Here is a 6,000-nt window from a genome sequence, read left to right as displayed (position 1 = left end):
GATAAATGTTTGCAGCTTTTATTTTATTTTTAATTTAACATTGTTTCTCTACTGTCATTAAACCCCCTTTGACTAGCATGGACCACTGTGAAAGCAGCCCAGGCAATGCATTTGTCAGGCAGTGGCCTCCACACACTTGATCTTTGTGTAGTGCATGTTCAAAAGCCAAGGGTGGGCGTTGCTCAGTATTCACACAGTGACATCTGAAGATCTTCCATCATTATGTTGAACTAATGGCAGTCGGTCTTAGACCTTAGACCTTACTACGTACCAAGGGAGTTCTCTCACATCGTTGCCATTGTTGTTTACATTCAACTGAGAGCAGAGCCTGTGACATCATTCACAAGATTGTCGCGAGAGTACAGACCCAGCACCCTGATGCATTCATTGCAGTATTGGAGGATTTTACAGCTGACCTAAGATGTTGCTGTCATATAGACAATAAAAACATTTCCAATGAACATAACTGATATTGTTTGTGAAAGCTAAGAGGTGCTGATGTAAAGAAGGTGGAGAAAATAATAATGCAGGGCACAAAGCTGAGGCCATGAATGATGAGGGGCACACAAATGGCCACATAGCACTCCAGGGTCATTGCTGCCAGAGTAACTGGTTTGGCTGTAAGATACAGAAGTACTGCAACAGAGATAATGATACACAACCGAACTTACATGGTAAATTGATAAAAGCACAAGATGAGCAGGATATTCGACATGAACAATAGTAAGCTATCAGACAGTGGAGTAATAGCAAATAAGATGTAGGAAGCAGTCGTGTAGTAGCCCTCCTTTTTAAAAAAGGTTGTGATGAGCAGCAAATTTATGCAGAGGAAAATCATTACCAGGATCTGCACAGTAACAATCTGGTCTTTGATCTGCACCTGCAAGGACTCAGCAACAACCAGTGAATTGTTATCTGCCATATATTTGTTTTCTAAGCAATCACACAAGTTTGTGTTACTGCAAAAAGTCATTGTAAAAAAGAAAATTTGATTCTTTATACAAAATCATTAATGTCCAATTTCAATCTTGAATTGCCATCCGTTGCCATGACAACAATAAACATTCATGCTGGCTGAAGGAATGAAAGCTGGGATTGTATACACTGCGAATATATTATATATAAAATATTGGAAATAGAAAACATTTCATACCCATCCAACCTGTAAAGAGATAAATCTTGTGACATTTGTTTTACTTACCATTGAGTTTGTAATCATTCAGTATATAGTGGTTCACAAAAATAATATTGAGACAAATCTAATCCAATAGTTTTCCATCAGCAGATTGTTTATTTGAAATCTTTTCAACCTTTGCTGTGAGAAATAATGATACTTCCCATAGTAATTGTGTTGACATGATTAGTCTTAAGTTTTTTTTTCTGTTATACAGGTTCATAAAGCACTTAAAAGCTTAACCCCAGCAAAAGGGTGGGCCCTGACAATCTAGAACCATATTTGTTAATACTGGCTGCAGAATTTACTGTCCAAAAATCTGGAAATCATTCTTGTGCTTCCCCTCCAGAAAGGAGGAGAGCCCTAAATTCTGAGTAACTACAGGGTGATATTTTAACTTCTGAATGTAGACAAAGATTTTGAAATACTTGAGATTGGTTGAGTTGCCAGTTGAGGTGGTTTGGGCATCTGGTTAGAATGCCTCCTGGGTGCCTGCCATTGGAGGTCTTCTGTGGACATCCAACTGGTAGGAGTCCCTGGGTAGACCCAGAAAATGCTGGAGAAATTATATATATCACCTGGCCTGGGAATGCTTAAGATTTCCCCAAGAGGAGCTGGAAAATGTGGCTGGGGACATCTGAACAACTTTTCCTGACTTGCTGCCAGGACAACCTCCCGGTCATCGTCAGCATCTCTGGTATTACAGTTGTATGAAAAAGTTTGGGCACCCCTCTAAGATTTCATGATAATTTGCTCTAACTTTATAAAAGAAGATCACAGCAACAAGATTTGATTTCCTACAGAGATGTAGACATTTAAGTGTTTTCCAGACCAAAATTGTCAGAGTAGCATTACATAGTTTTATTATGATAAATTAAAATGTAAAAAATGGTATGTGCAAAAGTTTGGGCACCCTTCTAATCACATTGGTTTCAAGACCTGTAGGGATTTATAGCTGACAGGTTACAGCACAGAATTGCTTTGACTAGCTTGTGAGACCTTCAATTACAAAGACAGGTGGAACCAATCATGAAAAAGGCTATTTAACAGAGGCAATTGCTGGTTGCACTTGTCCTAGGTTCTTTTTTAGAGTGTGGCAACATGGGGGCATCGAAACAACTCTCCACTGACCAAAAAACTAAGATAATTCATTATCATGAATTAGGAGAAGGGTACAAGAAATTATCAAGAAGGTTTGGACTGTCTGTCTCCACAGTCAGAAATGTGGTGCAGAAATGGAAGGCCACAAGAACAGTCCTTGTGAAGGAAAGATGTGGTAGGCCAAAAAAAATACTGGAAAGGCACAGGCGAGGGATGGTTAGAATGGTCACAGACAAGCCACAGACCACCTCCAGAGAACTACAAGAACATCTGGCTACTGATGGTGTAGTTGTTCATCGTTCCACAATCCAGCGTACTTTGCACCAGGAAAAGCTCTTTGGAAGGCTGATGCGCAAAAAGCCTTTCCTGAGTGTTCGTCACAAGAAGAGTCGCATGAGATATGCAAAAGCACATCTGGACAAGCCAGAAGCATTTTGGAAAAAAATACTGTGGTCAGATGAGACTAAGATAGAGTTATTTGGTCAGAACAAGATGAGGTATGCATGGCGAAAAAAACACACTGAATTCCATGGGAAGAACTTATTGCCTACTGTGAAATTTGGTGGAGGGTCCATCATGTTATGGGGCTGTGTGGCTAGCACAGGGACTGGAAACCTTGTTAAAGTTGAGGGCCACATGAATTCCTCTCAGTATCAGCAGATTCTTGACAAGAATGTTCAAGAATCTGTCACAAAGTTGAAGCTACGCTTCTTTCAGCAGGACAATGATCCTAAGCACTGTTCAAAATCCACCAAGGAATTCATGCAGAAGCACAAGTACAATCTTCTGGAATGGCCATCCCAGTCCCCAGACCTTAACATCATTGAAAATGTATGGATTGATTTGAAGCAGGCTGTTTACGCACGGAAACCAAGAAACCTGACTGAACTGGAGGCGTTTTGTATGGAGGAATGGGCCAAACTACCACCTGCCAGACTTCAGGGACTTGTCTGTAGCTATAGGAGGCGTCTACAGGCTGTTCTTGCAGCAAAAGGAGGCTCTACTAAATATTAATGGAATTATTTCTTTGGGGTACCCAAATTTATGCACATGCCTATTTTTGTTTAAATACACATAAAAATGTTTCTGAGAATGATTTCACTACTGAGATGTTTCTGTTTCCATAAGGTATAACATATGTTAAAATAAAGTTGCTGCTTCAAAAGCTCAGCAAGTGACAAACTGATGCAATAATTTTCCTAAGGGGTGCCCAAACTTTTTCATACAACTGTATGTGTCTCTGGAATTACGTTCTACATGCTGAATTATGGTCGGGCGACCACATGCAAATGACCATGGTATTTTCAGTTTTGCCATCGGGCTTTAAATTCTGTTTTGTCATTGCTGACTCATTCCTGTTTAGTTGTCTGACCTTAACATTCTTTTTGCCATTTTATTTGAAGCCCCTTTTCCACTGCTTAAAATACCTGCTAAGACCTGCATGCTGGCTTTTGTCAGCAATGGATAAGGTTGTACCTGGCATTTACATCCGGGTCAAATGACTCTGCAGCAGACACAGGTATTTATCAGCTCCAATCAGCATTGATGTGAACATAATACCCGGGTCAACCCGCCTGTTTTCAACCCTTTGCAGCTATAATGTCTTTCGGAGCACAGACACTGTAGACAGACCTGTCACCTGCCCAGCACAGTGCAGTTAAACCAGAAACACAGAAGCTACTCTGTGCATGAGGATGAAAGTGTGAGCGCAGATTCAGAATTAGCTTTAAAAATAATCTCACAAGAGGATTTCAAACAGGGGCCCCAACACTTTTACAGGAACACCAACCCAGGGGTGAGATGAGACAGATCCATTTAACCAGTTTGCATGGCGGCTAGTAGCTCACTGTCTCTCCACTGCTTCTGTGTGTGTGCTCTGTAAGTGCATATGATGACATCACTTCTTGCAGTTGTGTACGTCCTCCATCCAAACAGAAAGGCAACCTCAACTTGCAGTGGAAAAAGGTTAATCGCTTATTAGTGGGTTTACACATGTTTGAAAAACCTGCTTATGCCTGTTCATTTTGGTGGAAAAAGGGTATAAGTTGGTCTTCCTGATCTCAATTTTTGTTTGGTCTTATGACCTTTTATTTCAGTTTGGTCCTTGCTGACCTTCTATTTTGTTCTTACATCATTCTCTTCATCATTTCTGACCTTAATTTTGTTTGGTTGTCGGACCATATATTTCTTGTACTATTTTATTTAAGTATGCATTCTGACCTAAATTTCTACTTGGTTAATGACCTTCACCTCTGTTTTGTCTTTGCTTTTTATTATATCGCACATTTTGATCTTGAATTTGTTCTGGCATTCAACCACATCTTAAATTTTCACATTTATCTAAAATTGCTGCCTCACATAACTTTACTTCGGGCAGTTAGGTAAGGTTTGATATAACAAGCTGGTTTGTCATTCTTCCTTCTTTTGCTTTTATTTTGCAGCATCTCTTAAACTGTGCACAGCCTCAGCCCCTTTTCAAATATGACATCACAGTGGGCTGTAATTACCAAAGACTCTCACATCTCACACTTTTTCTCTCATTTTGCACATGGCAATAAAAGTTTATTCATGAACACAAATTAAGGTTTTCCTGATAGGACTGTTGATGATATCTGAAAATGTTTTATTCTTGGTTTTTGATTCTGTCCTCACATTCTCCTTTGTCAGCTGCTATGGGTCACTTAAACCCAAAAATAGATATTACAGGGTATTGTCAATCTGTGCAGCAAAATTACTGGCACAACGTTGAGTGACTTAATTAATTTGTACAAGGTTAGGACAATGAAGAAGCACAGGTGATCCTGTCTGATCATAGTAACCCCTTGATCCTAGCCACCCCCTGGCCATGGATACAATCTGCCATGTTCTGCCACTGTGACAAATAGACCCAAGAACTGATCTGTCCCAGCTACCATTGGCCCTTTAAATAACACAATTTGAGTTACATGTTGAATTTATTGTCTTTTATTTTACTCTGAGGGATTTTGATGTGTTAATTGTCCATTTGTTATTGGCAGTCTGATGGTTGTGTGGTCACTGCTAACTGTACAACAAAATTGCCCCTAGAAAATAACAGACATATCATTCTCACCCTCCTTGTTTAGCCTGATGGACTCCTGAAGTTTGAAAATAGCCCACTGAGGCTCCATGTTTCCACTCTGCCCCAGGGTGCAGGTTAAGTTATACCTCACAGACAGGGTCTAACTTACCAGCAAATGGTAAGCAGTGAACTGCTCTGCTCATCTGTGTCATATGTACACATTGGTATCAAGGCAGAATAAAAACAATATAAAATGGATGGATTGACTTGATTTGTTTGAAAGTTTACAAGGGTTCCAAAAAGTAGATAAAAGATTTTATACTGTCATAGAGGGCAATGTTGTTAGTTTCTGTTGTTTCTTAAACAGTGATGATGTGATGATGATGAAGAAAACTCTGCTGACACCGTCTTGTTTGTATATAAAGAGGTTTATTACAAAGAAGTCCAGCATCAAATCAAGCACCATGGATTGCCTGAGAGAGGAGTCGAAGCCAATGTGAATCTCCTCTGAATAACTGCTCTAACTCCTCACCTATATGAGTTGGTTGTCTTCCTGAACCTAAGACAACGTATGTATTCCATACCATAAAAGGCCTCATTCAGAAGGACAGTCATCTTCCAAAACCCCTAGACCTAGGACCAAAAAAGATCACATTCTCCTAAACAGAGAAGCACCCATCTCCCA

This window comes from Trachinotus anak, unplaced genomic scaffold, assembly GCF_046630095.1.
Source record: "Trachinotus anak isolate AG129_WGS33_773 ecotype Australia unplaced genomic scaffold, CSIRO_AGI_Tana_v1 ptg000014l, whole genome shotgun sequence".
NCBI lineage: Eukaryota > Metazoa > Chordata > Actinopteri > Carangiformes > Carangidae > Trachinotus > Trachinotus anak.
The sequence above is the reverse complement of the archived record's forward strand: the minus strand, read 5'-3'. Positions refer to the sequence as shown.